A 13,165-nucleotide genomic window follows, 5' to 3' on the forward strand; every position below is an offset into this window, starting at 1 on the left:
AAACATGGTTCTGTGAAGTATTGGCAGGCTGTTCTAATGAGAACATCAGAATCACATTTTTTACAAGGAACCTCAAATTTTTATGGCAAAAATGGAAGTGTTTGCCATGTCATTTGACCATAAGTAGAGAATGGCTTAAGCAAGGACATAGGAATTGGACTTGATGCAGTTTTAAATAAGAACACATTTCCAATTTGGTTTTATCTTTTTTGTTTCTTAACTTTTTAAAATTATTTTTATTTTTATTAATTACAGTTTATTGATTTTGTAGCTCCCTCCCTGTTCCCCACCCAACCCACTGCCCCTCACTCTTCCCAGCCTATGCCCTTCTCCCAGTCCACGGATAAGGGAGGTCTTCCTCCCCTTCCCTCTGATCCTAGTCTATCAGGTCTCATCAGGAGTGGCTGCATTGTCTTCCTCTGTGGTCTGGTAAAGCTGCAACCCTCTCAGGGGAAGGTGAACAAAGAGCAGGCTAATCAGTTCCTGTCAGAGACAGTCCCTATGCCTATTTCTATGGAACCCACTTGGACACTGAGCTGTCATGGGCTATGTCTATGCAGGGGTTCTACGTTATCTCCATCAATGGTCCTTGGCTGGAGTATCAGTCTCAGAAAAGACCCCCGTGCCAAAACTTTTTGGATTTGTTGCTCTCCTTGTGGAGCTCCTGTCCTCTCCAGGTCTTACTATCTCCCACTTCTTTCATGAGATTCCCTGCACTCTGCCCAAAGTTTGGCTATGAGTCCCAGCATCTGCCTCAATACCCTGCAGGGTAGAGCCTTTCAGAGGTGCTCTGTGGTAAGCTCCTTTCCTATTCCCTGTTTTCTCCCTCTTCTGATGTCCATCCTCTTTGCCTTTCTGAATTGGGATTGAGCAACTTAGCCAGAGTCCTCCTTTTTGATTAGCTTCCTTAGTTGTACAGATTTTGGTATGTTTATCCTATATTATATGTCTAATATCTACTTATGAGTGAGTATATACCCTGTGTGTCTTTCTGCTTCTGGGATAGCTCACTCAGGATGATCTTTTCCAGTCCCCACCATTTTCCTGCAAATCTCATGATTTCCTTGTTTTTTATTGCTGAGAATATTCCATTGTGTAGATGTACCACGATTTCTGTATCCATTCCTCAACTGAGGAACATCTGGGTTGTTTCTAGCTCCTGGGTCTTATGAATAAAGCTGCTATAAACATGGTTGAGCAAATGTCCTTGTATACTTGAGTGTCTTTTGGATATATGACTAGGAGTGGTATAGCTGGATCTTGAGGAAACACTATTCTTAATTGAGTAAGTGCCAGATTGATTTCCAAAGAGTTTGTACAAGTTTACATTCCCACCAGCAGTGGAGGAGGGTTCTCCTTTCTCCACATCCTCTCCAGCATGTATTCTCACTTGAGTTTTTTATCTTAGCCATTCTGATGGGGGGTATATTCTCTGCCATTCAATATTCCTCTGTTAAGAATTTTGTTTAGCTATGTACACCATTTTTAAAATTGGATTACTTGATTTGTTACTGTTTAATTTCTTGAGTTCTTTATATATCCTGCATATTAGCCCTCTGTCAGATACAGTGTTGGTGAAGATCCTTTCCCAATCTGTAGGCAGTCAGTTTGTTTTGACAGTGTTATTTGCTTTACAGAAGATTTTCAGTTTCATTGATTGTTGCTCTTAGAGCCTGTACTGTTGGTGTTCTTTTCAGGAAGTTGTGTCTTCTGCCAATGAGTTCAAGGCTCTTCCTGTTTCTTAACTTCTTCTAGTACATATTGAGAATACTGAGCAAGGAACACAGACATAAGACAGTTCATTATGGAGACCAATTTAATCAATGAGAGTTAATGCTAGATGTTCATGAATAGGAAAAAAACCTATCTCAAAGAGGCCTCTAATTCTGGCCTCAAATGTGTTCCTGCAATAGCCATATATATTTTAAAAGAGCCTTATGGAAGAGTTGGGAGAAGGATAGAAATACCCAGAGGGCACAGGAGCTCCATAAGAAGACTAACAGTCCCAACTAACCTGGGTCCAAAGGGTACTTCAGAGACTGAAGCACCAACCAAGGACCATGCATGGACTAGACCTAGGCTCTCTACACATATATACCCAAAGGGCAGCTTAGTCTCCATGTAGGGCACCAGAAAGGGGATTGGCAGCTGTTTCTGACATGGTCTCTGTCGCATGTTTCTCAATCACTTCTCCCTGGTGAGGCTGCCTTGCTAGGACACTGTGAAAGAGCAAGTGCACAGTCCTGATGAAACTGGATATGCTGGGAAGGGTTTAGGGGGAGACTCTCTTTTTTTGAGTGTCAGGGAAGAGGGGATGGAGGATGAGGGAGGAACAGAGTGGAAGGGCCACTGGTCCTGAGAAATGTTACCCCAACTGTTTGTGTGTCAGTACATTTGCTCACCAGCTAGTGATCCTGTTTGGTGCAGTAGTACAACCTTGTCACTGCAATATGTCACTGGGTGGCCAGTTTCGGAACTGTATAGCCCTAGCCCACATTCAGTTTCTCTTTCTGCCTTGTGTTTGAGGTGAAGACGTGATCCCTCAGCTACCTGCTTCTGCTCCTGTTCCTGCCACCTGCTGCCATGCTTTCCACCTGCCATCATGGTCTCTTACCCCTATGAAACTATAAGCCAAAACAAATTATGTCTTTTATAGATCTCTTTTGGTTATGGTGTTTTATCATAGTAACAGAAAAGTAACTAATACAGGCACGTACTTGAATAATAGTTAAGCCACTTTCCGAAACACTATGTTTTTATTTTTAAAAAGCCTCAAAATCTCTACCTCTAATAGAAACCTACATATACTAACAGGGAGAATAATGTACATAACATTTGTGCACAAGTATGAACATTTTTATGTATATTAAGGGATACAGCCAACTCTTGCTCCCTGTCAGCTTATTTGATGAGTAGAAGGGCAGAAATAATGGTGGGAGCAGGAGCTGTCTCTGACTCTGTTGCCTGCCTTTAGGACCTCTTCCTCCACCTGGGGGCCTCAGGAGGTAGAAGCCTACTCTTTTTTTTTTAATTAATTACACTTTATTCATTTTTTATCCCCCCATAAGCCCCTCCCTCCTCCCTGGTCCCACCCTCCCTCCCCTTTCTGCATGCATGCTCCTCCCCAAGTCCACTGATAGGGGAGGTTCTCCTCTCCTTTCTGATCTTAGTCTATCAGGTCTCATCAAAAGTGGCTGCATTGTCCTCTACTGTGACCTGGTAAGGCTGCTCTCCCCTCAGGGGGAGGTGATCAAAGAGCAGGCCAATCAGATTATGTCAGAGGCAGTCCCTCTTCACATTACTATGTAACCCACTTGGACACTGAGCTGCCATGGGCTACATCTGTGCAGGGGTTCTAGGTTATCTCCATGAATAGTCCTTGGTTGTAGTATGAGTCTCTGGGAAGTTCCCTGTGTTCAAATTTTCTTGTTCTCTTGCTCTCCTTTTGGAGACCCTGTTCTCTCCAGTTCTTACTATTTCCCACTTCTTACATAAAATTCCATTCACTATGCCCGACAGTTGGCCATCAGGCTCAGCATCTGCTTTGATAGTCTGCAGGGCAGAGGCTTTCAGAGACCCTCTGTGGTAGGTTCCTAGTTTGTTTCCTGGTTTCTTCTTCTGGCTTTCAGAGGCCCTCTGTGGAAGGTTCCTAGGTTGTTTCCTGTTTTCTTCTTCTGATGTCCATCCTCTTTGCCTTTCAGGATGGGGATTGAGCATTTTAGTTAGGGTCCTCTCTCTTGCTTAGTTTCTTTAGATGCACAGATTTTAGTGGGTTTGTCCTATGTTGTATGTCTATATGAGTGAGTATATACCATGTGTGTCTTTTTGCTTCTGGGACAACTCACTCAGGATGATCCTTTCCAGGTCCCATCATTTATCTGCAAATTTCATGATTTCCTTATTTTTCATTGCTGAGTAATATTCCATTGTGTAGATGTACCACAATTTCTGCATCCATTCTTCAGTTGAGGGGCATCTGGGTTGTTTCCAGCTTCTCGCTATTACAAATATAGCTGCTACAAACATGGTTGAGCAAATGTCCTTTTTGTGTACTTGAGCCTCTTTTGGATATATCCCTAGGAGTGGTTTGGCTGGATCTTGGGGAAGCGCTATTCCTAGTTGTCTGAGAAAGTGCCAGATTGATTTCCAGAGTGGCTGTACAAGTTTACATTCCCATCAGCAGTGGAGGAGTGTTCCCCTTTCTCAACAACCTCTCCAGCATGTGTTGTCACTTGAGTTTTTGATCTTGGCCATTCTCATGGGTGTAAGGTGAAATCTCAGGGTTGTTTTGATTTGCATTTCCCTAATGGCTAATGAGGTTGAGCATTTCTTTAAGTGGGAAGCTTACTCTTACTGCAACTTAATATGCCATGGCTAGTTGAAATTCATGGGATATTAAAAAATGTTTTCTGCAGAAAAACAGAGGGGGAGTGGAGCTTTGGGGAAAAGGGGAAGAACTTGGAAGAAAGTAAGGAGAGAAAACTAGTTTGAATGTTAAATAAATAAACAATAACTTTCTTGTAACCCATGGCACCCGGATTTTGTCTCTACCCTTGTAGAACATCTATAATCATACATCTGCCTTTTTACACCTGGAGAATGCAGATATTCTAATAATCCCAGAAACATGCACCATCCAACAAAGCATGGATAGAAAAATATTACCATGACTACATTGGTAATCTAGTAATTGCTCACCTACTGCCTTACATAAAAGTTTATAGAACATAAGACAGACTTAGGTTCACCAAGAATGAAAGAGCTTACTTACATTATGTGTCATGATATGCCAGTAGCAACAAAAAAAAAATTCATGTGACTTGAGGTAAGTGGAAATATAAGGCTAATTGGTTGTAATAATGAGTTTTGTGGAATGATCTGGTATAGATGGAACTTTGTAGATTATCTTAACATATCTGGTAGCTGCTGACTGATGCTCTCTTCTGTATGTCCATACTCTCCTTCTCATTCTTGAGGTCCTCTTTATGGGATAATTTTAGTTCTTCTACTCTTGAGATCATTCTGCATCAGGTCCTAGGGTTCTGAACCTTTGTCCTGAAAAAAAAAATCTTGAAGGGATTTTTGGACCTAGAAATTTGACATTTCAGGCTTAGTTTCAATAGTCTCCCAGTGGTTGATTCTCCTGCCCCAGTTTATTTACAAGGCAGCCCTGATCTTAAATACCATTATATAAGTAAGTATATGTTCAACTAGTTTAAAATTTACCATGGTTACTTCTCAATATTATATATTCCACAACATCATGAAACTTATCAAGTAATCAGTCATTTATTTTCTGTTTGTATGTCCCCATTAGGTAAGAGACACTGATGGGCCAGTTGAAGAGTGTGCCTAGCGCACATGTGAAGATCTGGACTGGATTTTCAGCTCAAAGGGAAGTTAAGAAAAATATTGTTCCAGAAGGTCACATAAACGTTTGTGTTTTAGTTTTCCTTCAGGTAACATAGGGATAATTATACAAGTTGCTTTTGCTAATACTTCAGTGTAAAACCCTTCCCTTATCTGTCTGCTTCAAAATCTCATGCCTGACTGACTGCTGGTGAGCCTTTGGCAGAGCTGTACACTTCTTTCCTTGAAGCATGTTTTATCCTATTTTGAGACACCATGCTCTCCTGTTTGATGTTTTCTCCCTCTTTTTCTTGACAAAGTCTGAATAGTGGGATTCCATGTACTTGCTTTCTTCTTGTTTCTCTGTCTAGTTCAATGCAGCCAACTGCTATAGTATGTATGGTTATGCATGTAGTTCTTCCTTGATTACAAGACTTCTTTCTAAAATGGACACTGTACACTCATCACTTCAACTAACCTATTTTGTAATGATTTTGCCATTCTTAGAAATTCAATCAATTCCTCAGATAAATTAATTTATTTTCATCTTTTTACAACCCAGTCTCTCCCTACATTTCATTATAAGTCACATTGACTGTACTGTAAAGTATTTGTAGAAGTACAGGCAGTTCCCCTTACCTGCATTGCCATTATTCTGATCTATGTTTCCATTATCTGTCACTGAGATGTCTTTAAAAACCCTCTACCTGTTTCCACATGTTTTGGCATTATCCAAAGTCACAGCTTAAAATGAGACTCATGTTACTTCCTTTTTTAGAGCTTCAAATTAAGAAGCTTTCTAATTTAATCAAAAACTTCTTGCCTGGTCCTACAAGATTCACCTAACCTGGCCTCTTGCAATTAACCCCCAATTAGTATTAAACTCTCCTTTTCAACTTTAGTTGCACTGACTTTGAATGTGTTCTTTAAAAACTATCAACTTCAGTGACAACTTAGGGACTTAATATGATAGTACTGTTGACCTTGAACAATCTTTCTCCAGATTTTAGCCTAGTTACTTCCTTCATCTCATTATTCAGAATTTAACAATGAATATGATTTCTTAAAGGGACTTTTCTTATACTTTGATTTAAAATAATTTTCCAATCAATTTTATCATATTAGCAAAACTTACTATTTCCAAGAAGGATTCTCTGACCCTACATTATATAATTTTTCACAGAATTTGCCCCCTCATGCAGAATTTAAGGTCTATGAAAACAAACTTTATTCACTCATTGCCATTCCTCTAATATCTATAATTGTTGTGAGGGAAAAAGGGGGGAGCAGAAAAAATAGTGCATTGAAAGTAGAGATGAAAGTAAAGAAACATGTTTGCATACCAAAACCTCAACTTAGTTGATTACTTGTGTTTAGCGAATATGGATCCCAAGGCACTTGAAATGTGACTTGGTAATCTGCAGAATGCACCAGAAAGAAGAGGTAGACACAAGGGTAGTAAGTGTGCTTGCAATGTTTTAAGCTAATGGCATTAGATGAGCTGGTATCTGGGGTGGTAGAGAAATCTATACCTATATCTCATATATGTAAAGCAGATAAAAGACTTAAATGGCAAATGTGAAACTAGCAACATTTTGTAAAGACCTAAGAAGCAAACTTGTATCACGTAAGGTGAAGAGTTGACTACCAACCAAAGCATAAACAAATTATCAGATTGAGCTATAACAATTTTCTTTTTCCATTTACAAGATTTAGTGAAGGGAATGAAAAACTAGAGACTGGGATATCTTTGTAAAGCACACAAATCTATAATACACTTAGAAATCTCAATCTAATAGGAAAATGGGACAAAAATACACAGAGACATTTCAACAAAGAGTGTGTAAAAATGGGGAGATATCAAACTGAAAGTTATCACCATTGTTCAGCAGTCGGGATATGGAAATTAACACCATGGTAAGAAATCACCTAAACTGAGTGGTGGAAAGTAAACAGTGATGATAGAATATAACAACAAAGGTACAAAGAAACTGGACTTGCTGGACAGAATGTGACAGATGTGATCATAACTTTGGTGATAATTTCACTTTTTTACTGTCTGAAACATCAATTATGTTCTTGGGTGATGTTGTAGTTAGCTTTAAGTGTCAATTTTATACTGCTTAGGGTCACTTGTGAAAGAAGTCTCAGATGAGGGATTACCTAGACTTGACTGGCATGAAGACATGTCTTTAGGGGATTGTTTTGATTGTTAATTGATACAGGAAGGTCTAATCCACTCTGGGCAGTTCCATTCCCTAGGCATGTGGTACAGAGTTGTATAAGGAAATAAGCCAAGCAAGATTGAGTCAACAAGCTTCAAGTTCCTGCTTCAGTTGCTGCCCTGATTTTGGTCACTGATGGACTGTGACCTGTAGGGTACAAGACAAACAAACCCTTTCCTTCCTCAGAGTGTTTTAATCACAGTGATTGAAAGAAAACTAGCATAGAGATTTATTTCAGAGAAATAAAAATATATGATCCTACCAAAGCCTCTATAAACATTACAGAAGCATTGTTTGCAATCATCAAAGCATGGAGCCCTGGGGAGCATATCAGAGGTAGAACAGTTGCCTGGAATATATGAGATCTTGAGTAAATCCCAAACAGCAAAATAGTAATAATAAATTAACAAATAATGTTTCAAGGAAACTATTAAATGCTTTTAATGAGTGCATGAGTAGCCAAGGGTTTTTCAGTGTATAAGTGGGTTGATTAGCTGTGATCCATCCTTGCAATGCAATGTCATTTTTCAACTGGAATGAGCTATCAATGCACTCAGCAACTTGTACTAACCCAAAGAATACTGTGGACAAAAACAGCAAATCTTAAAAGCTACATATTATAGTATTTCATTTGCTCATTACATTTGTAAAAAAAAAAAAAATAGACAAAGTTATTTGTGGTTGCCAGAAGCACGGGACTTTAAAAAGAAGAGGTAAATGTAATGAAGAAATTGGATTTGGGATCTTTGCCATAATCTGTATATTGATAGTAGTGATGGCCACATCAGTCTAGACATGGGATAAAATTGCTGCAGTGTATGTGAAGCTAATGACAGCTGAATCTTTGAAAACATTATACCAATATTGATGTCATGTTTTTTTTTTACATTGTGCAAGAGTTTGGTAAGATATCAACAATAAAGAAAATAAGATGGTTGTTGTATAATCTCTCCCTGAATATATATGTATACATAATTATAATGTATTTAAATAAAATGTATCTAATGTACATTGTATTTGAAATTTCTGTGATTTCAAAATAAAGGTTATGATTTTATTTTTGCTTAAGTTTCAGAATTTAATAGTCATTTTAAAAGCATAAGCCTAGGCCTTACCTCAGATGACTTAAATAAGAATACAGTGTGGAATCCCATTAGCCTCTTGGGAAAATTTGTCATGTATTTTTGTTAAAACCTAAAACTGAAAGGTAGTGCTCCCCAACAGCCATTCCCTTGATGTGAGCCCTGGATCAGAAGTTTTTCCATCACTTTGAAGTAGGTTAGTTAAGCAAACTTTCATGCCCCTCTCCTTATGCAAGACATGTTTTAAGAAGATTTTTGGGATACTGTGACATATATTGTCCAGTAGAAAAAAACATTAACCACATGTGATCCAGAGAACTAGAAATGTGACTATTTCTGTACAATGAATTTACAATTTTCATATATTAGATTAGACAAAAATAAGTGTTAAAATAAATATGCCTATTAATTTTTATCTTAATGTGGCTGTTATAACATTAAATTATGCATAAAATTCATATTGTATGTATATTGAACAATGATGCTCAATAGCAATTTTCTGGGTACATTATGATGATTAAATGTATAAGTAAATCAATTGCTTGATCGTGAAGCCCTAAAAAGCTTCCTGGGGGATTTCTATGTGCTGCTCATGTGAGAATCATGGACCTAAGCATAGATCTGACAGCTTTCAGCCAGGATGTTTCTGAGGGTTGGATTTGGGAAATGTACCAGAACAATGCTCATTCTAGAAGTTTCTAAAGAGCTCCTGCTCTAGAGCTTTTATGAGATTTATTTTTTTTAAATTGGGTGAGATAGGACAGTTTTATGAACTAAGATTTGTGCCTTTGTTATCACCCTTCACTTCTAAGTAGAACATCTTGAGCTGGGATGAGCGAGCTTCATACTGCCAGGGATGATTTTTTTTTTTTAATTAATGCACCAAGCATTTATAATGAGAACTTATCCTGTTTAATTCTCCCATTTCCCTAATAATTATCTTCCCTGTTTTAATATTTATAGCTCTCTTAAAAAATGAATATACATCCTCGGATATATTTTTCCTCCTTTGAATGTTGCATATTAGAGATTCCAGTAATCTGTAGATTTGAATTGTTATTACTAATGGTGCTGCCAAAAATCTTGCCTGTAGATAATCTAAATGGGAGGAAATGTCTTTGCCAAACATTTCGGTAGAAGCAACCTTTCAGAGATAATGATAAATTGTGTGGGGAAACTAATTGAAAATTGTTTATTAATTTATTCAACAACTTAGTATTTAGTGCATATTTAAGCAGTGATGTAGGTACCACAGAATTTAAATTAAGATTCTTGTGTCTCGCCAGACCTTCAGGGTAGAGAATGGTATAAAGTGGAGGTATGTTGATTGGCTCTGAAAACTGAGGGAAAGAACAAAAGGGAACCCCCAAAAAGGCAAACCCAAGCAAGCAGAGGCAAGTGATAGACTGAGGGGTGAAAGAAAGAGGCGCCAATCGTAATCTCAAAAAACAGTAGTAAATCCTCAAAGATCAAAATATGTAATGTTCAAATTACCCAAGGCCTAAAAACCCCAAATTTACAATCCTGAAAGGTTAAAACCTCAAACGTCGAAATCCTGAAAGCTGAAATTTCACAAACTGTAATTCCTGCTGGAAGAAAGCAACAAAAGGCTCTAGAAAAGGAATAGGAGGAACCTCCAGAAACAATTACTGTGTTTTCAATTGTGGGCACAGTTGTTGCAGCATGCCAGGCAGAAAGAACACTTAGAAACTGGAAAGGTACTGGGTTTTGTTGTTATGTGTGTGTGTTTCTGTGTGTGTTTGTTTCCAAAGGAAATTAGTGTATATCACTAAACTAGGCAGAGGAGAAATGTCAATAGAACAAGAATGTGAACATATTCTCTGAGGTATGAGAGACAGACAGAGAGCGAGAGAGAGAGAAAGAGAGAGAGAGAGAAAGAGAGATACTTATTCACCACAGGTCAAGACTTCAAAGCTTAGCTGTCATGGAGAGGGCCATCTCTTCAGACTGTATCTGTCCCTATGGTGTTTCATTAAAGTATTCTTTTATATGCGTTGAATATTCTTTTAAGTTTTTGCCCCAAATTTTAATTGGGCACTGTCTTTTCCAACTTAAACTGCTATATCTTTCATTATTGCACCATATTTAATAAGAGCAGAAAGAACTATGTGAAGACTTACATGTTTTACCTCATCTTAGGCACTCCTCAGCACATAATATTAACTTGGTGTGTAAACACTGTGAATTTAGATGAAAACGTTAAAAGTTCTTCAGTAAAGAATATGTTTTTGAAAAAAAATATTTAGTCTAGTTTAAAAGCAAATAATTAGATACTTGTATTGTTTTAGAAACAATAAAGGATGAGTAGATATATGCAAATGAAGCATGTATGCAAAAGACTGTGTTATGACTATTGATCTACATTTTTTCTATAATACCATATGAGAGCCAATCATTAATTAAAATTTAATGCTGATACCCCCATGAATTCTCCTTCTACTATAAGCTTTAGCTGTGACTAGAGAGTTGTTTAAGTTACTTTTACTCCTGTACAGAATGTGCGGAGCTTCAGCATTCACCTCGTAGCATGTACAGCACTCAGAATGGAAATGTTCACATAGTGTTTGCTCAACTACTACCAACATTGTTGCTGTGTCTATTACTGTACAATTACTATTGCCACCTAAAATTAGAAAGATAACAGTCTGGATTTGCGTGGGTAGGGAAGTAGAAGGCATCTGTGAGGTGTTGGGGAATGAAAAGTGCAATCAGAATGTATTGTGTGAAAAACATCTACGTTTAATTAAAAATAAAAAAATTAAGAAATCCTGAAAAAAAAAAAGAATATGTTTTTGTTGTACATTCTAATTCTTAAGATCTCTGTTCTTTAGGCATCTGTGAATAAGGCAGTGATCCAGTGTCATTTCTTGGTGGATTTGGTCAAAAAGATTTGAATGTTTCATATAGTATTTCTCATGCCTATAGTTTTTATTAAGTTGATAAATGCAATTAATTACCTGAAATGCACTGACAATTTTTATTCATTGACTTATTTCTATAGGAACACACTTCATAAGCTTATCATTTTGTATCCATGGGCTTGCTGTTAATATATGAGTATTCATGGTTTAAAATATGTGTTATTATTGTCAGTTTTAGTATATAAAGACTTCTGAAATGTTTTTTCATTGTCATGTTTTGTTTGCCAAATAAATAAAGAAGACTAAAAAAGAAAAGTTTGAATAAAAGAGAAATAAGTAAGTTATGAATTAGTAATTCTAAGAACAGACATTTTTGTTTTATTACATAATTACAGAATGCAGTTCTAAAATCTGAAGGTTAGCATTCTCTGGCCTCTAATTCTGGCAACATTGGACACCTCTGAATGTGGAAAAGGGGATCAGACAAGTTGCTAGGTTCTGAGGCCTTGAAACCAAGATTTAGGGCTTTAAGCTAACAACATTCAAGCTCAGTCCTGTATTTTCCCTTGACAGGAGTACATTTCTCAGGTTTTTGGGATCTTTCCAATCTCAGCCAGACAATTTTGATCTTCTGGCACTTCTAACCATTGTTGACAGTCAGATATATTTGGGGCAGAGTCCTCTCCTTTCAGGAATGTTTTTGTCTTGTACAAATACGACCGTTTTCTTCACAAACGACAGACACAAAGTCAGCACATACTGTGTGGAAAGCACAACCTTCCGCAGTGCTTAGAAATGTCAACATTTTTACATTCAGTAAAACTGTGCTACATCTTGAAAAAGAAGAAATATTTAGAGGTTATCATACTACTAGATTTTCAATTTTGCGGTAAGGGGGCACCACGTATTGTTCAAAACAGAAACTTTTCTGAACTAAAATGAGACGTGGCAGTCCCTTACTAGATATTTCGACCTTGTCACAGCACCGTTTCTGACTAGCCAGACGCTCTTGACAATTTCAGCTGTGGTATTAAGTGTGGCCTATGGGTCGGATGAGAAGGGGTCTCTAACATTCTTCATGTTAAATAGCCTGGGACCCTTAAAAGCTGAGGCTAAAAGCTGAGGACCTGGAGTATCATAAAAAGACAGGAGCTCCTCAAGGAGAACAACAGAACCAAAAAAATCTGGGCCAGGGGTCTTTTCTGAGACTGGTACTCCAACCAAGTACCATTCATGGATATTACCTAGAACCCCTGCTCAGATGTAGCCCATGGTAGCTCAGTATCCAAGAAGATGCCCTAGAAAGGGAAACAGGAACTATCTCTGACAGGAATTTAGTGGCTGACTATTTGATCACCCCCAACTGAAATGGAAACAGTCTTGCCAGGCCACAGAGGAGGACAATGCAGCCAGTCCTGATGAGACCAGGTAGGATAGGGTCAGATGGAAGGGAAGGACCTCCCTTATCAGTGGACTTGGAGAGGGGAATGGGAGGAGAAGAGGGCGAAAGGGTAGGATAGGGAGGGAATGAGGAAGGGGACTACAGCTTGGATACAAAGTAAATAAACTGTAATTAATATAAAAAATAAAATTTAATTAAAAATAAAAAGCTGAGGACCTGTTGAGC

This window comes from Meriones unguiculatus, chromosome 20 (genome assembly GCF_030254825.1).
Source record: "Meriones unguiculatus strain TT.TT164.6M chromosome 20, Bangor_MerUng_6.1, whole genome shotgun sequence".
Classification (NCBI taxonomy): Eukaryota; Metazoa; Chordata; class Mammalia; order Rodentia; family Muridae; genus Meriones; species Meriones unguiculatus.